Genomic DNA, 2,362 nt, shown 5'->3' with positions numbered 1-2,362 from the left:
TTTTTTGTAAATTGCTCCTAAAAATGTCTCCTGTATTTCATGATGGAATAGATAATAACCATACTGGAAACTCCCAGCCTGGCACTGGCAGGTAAAATAGCCTCAGATACGTATTACTGTTTAAATATTATGACTAGACCCTCCAAAAGATACCAATATTCTTACGTAAACACTGTTGAAACAAGTGATTCATAATAAATCTGAATTTTTAACTGCTATTCCTTGCAAATCAGCAGCAGAGGGAAGATGTGATATGAAAAGAAGTTCACTAGTATTAAAACAAGTGCTGTAACCAGCAATAGCTAACTTACTCCAAGAATTGTTAACGCAAAATAAATGTAGCACTACTGTGGAAAAGCTTACAGACAAGATTATACTTACTGAAAATGCAATTTCAGTTCCCATCAGTTGGCCACAGCAAAGTCCTTTAACCTGATTACACCTTTACTGCAGTGCCTCTGTAACATTTGTCTTCTCTTCAGACTAAATACACAAGCTCCTCTTCTTAATCTAAATCCAATCACAAACCAGTTTCAGACATGCTCCGCCCTTGCAATTACACATTGCTCTTCATGATCATATTCCACTTCTTTCTTTTCATCTTCCTTTTCCATGCTGTATCCCTTTTTAGTCAATGCACTCCTGGGAACATTATCTCTCATCTCTAATAATCATGTTAATTAGAAATTTTAATTTTGGCATTTTAACAACATGAAACTAGTTTTGACAAATCTTACAATTCCAGAAGCCGTAATAACATAAATGTAAAGCCCTTTTTAATCTGCCTCCAAAAGTACATGAATTTCTAAAATACAAGAAGAAATGTTATCCTACCACCTTCTGTAACAAAATGAGAGCATCCATGAATGAGAACACTATTAATTGCAGATGCTGAAATGTCTGAATTGCAGGTCTGAAATGTAAGAAACAAACATATTCTTTGGCTTTAACAGCTGAAACACTACGTAGAAACACTGAGGTTTGCCAACGGCAGCATCTATTTCTTAATCTTCAAAACAACTGCACCTTATTTTACATGCAATTTTAATGTTAATAAAAGAAATAAAAGCAAAAAAGTAACAGTCTATTGAAACTGTAGTTTCTGTTCATGAGGAATACTATATAATTAGCACACTTACAGTAAAATCTTAAGTGTGGGTCTGTACGGTTTCACAATACCAGTCTCAGCTTACAGGGATTCTGCTTGGAGTCAACAAGTAAAGCAATATTATTCAACAAGGTTTGTATCACTAACATAGTCAGCATACATAAGAAACTTTTCCATCAGGTACTGCCCTTCTGTATTTACCATTCATGGTCAAAAATATTCAAATGTGTTTACAATGCTGATTTGTTTTGAGTGTATTTCTATGAAGTGAAATAAACCTTTTTTAGTCATGTCTTATGGGAAACAACAGAAATTGATTACAAAGATTTGTTGTGATATAATAGCAGGCATATTTTCCACAGAGTGAAGAGGACTAGTTTTCTCTGGAAAATACATTTTCCCCATTTTCAGTCCCCATGGGATCCCTGGCTATAGAATGTGATCTGAGATCTCCAGGACAGATTTGAAAAATGAACCAGGAAGGAAAAAACAAACAAACAACAACAGTAACAAAAACACTAAAACCAAACAGCAATGAGTGGCATTCTCAGTATTTGCACAGCTATATTTGTATCACCATGGTAATTACTGCATATTGGTCTGAATCCTGAATATACTCATTTATGCTTAGCAACCCTGCAAATGACAACATTTTCTGCATACAGTACTGAAGTCATATTAAGGGCCTGACAATGTGTGCAACGCCTCCTTCGTCTTTTTTTTCCTTTTTTAAATTGAGATTTCCAGTTCCACCAGTACTCTCACAAGTGCTCTGTCTATAGTGTACTGCGACAAAGCAGATATGCAGTATATATAGCATGTGTCTCAACTGCAGGAGCAAACAGCAAGAATTAACTTAATCTAGATTTTTTAGTTTAAAAATTTAAACAGAATGGAAGCTGTCAAGCCTGGCTGCACAGATCTCAAAATACACTGCTGGCCCTTAGCCAATTATTTCTTGAATTTCTTTCCGTCTTTTCACTTACACTACTACTGGTTAGGGCAGTAAATCAAATACTGCTGTCTGTTTTAAAAATTGGTTGCAGGTTATCCTTAACAAAAAAATGTGAACTCCATTACAGCAACATCCTTCTTTTTTCTTTCTAATTTACAGACACACTTTTTTCTTCCAATTCCCTGTCAGTAGATTTTCCTCTATTTTTTCTCTATTTTTTTGAATGTTTACTTGATGTTTGATATCTTCTGTTTCCTCTGAACAGTCAAACAGTCAGTTTCTTCCTATTTCCCCCCCCT

At 35.0% G+C, this 2,362-nt stretch overlaps 1 long non-coding RNA gene across 1 annotated transcript in view; it reads right to left on the bottom strand.

The window, feature by feature from the left end:
- LOC116217639 overlaps positions 1 to 2,338 on the bottom strand; it is a 4,822-nt gene extending 2,484 nt beyond the window's left edge. The window contains exons 1-2 of the long non-coding RNA XR_004162335.1: positions 1,140 to 2,338; positions 382 to 510 (exon numbers count right to left, since the gene is read on the bottom strand). This is a non-coding gene — a long non-coding RNA (uncharacterized LOC116217639). The remainder of the gene's footprint in view (positions 1 to 381; positions 511 to 1,139) is intronic.
- Between the last annotated feature and the right edge of the window lie 24 nt (positions 2,339 to 2,362).

This window comes from Meleagris gallopavo, unplaced genomic scaffold (assembly GCF_000146605.3).
Source record: "Meleagris gallopavo isolate NT-WF06-2002-E0010 breed Aviagen turkey brand Nicholas breeding stock unplaced genomic scaffold, Turkey_5.1 ChrUn_random_7180001856751, whole genome shotgun sequence".
Taxonomy (NCBI): Eukaryota; Metazoa; Chordata; class Aves; order Galliformes; family Phasianidae; genus Meleagris; species Meleagris gallopavo.
Note: the sequence above shows the minus strand (reverse complement) of the source record. Positions and strands in the feature narration are given on the sequence as shown.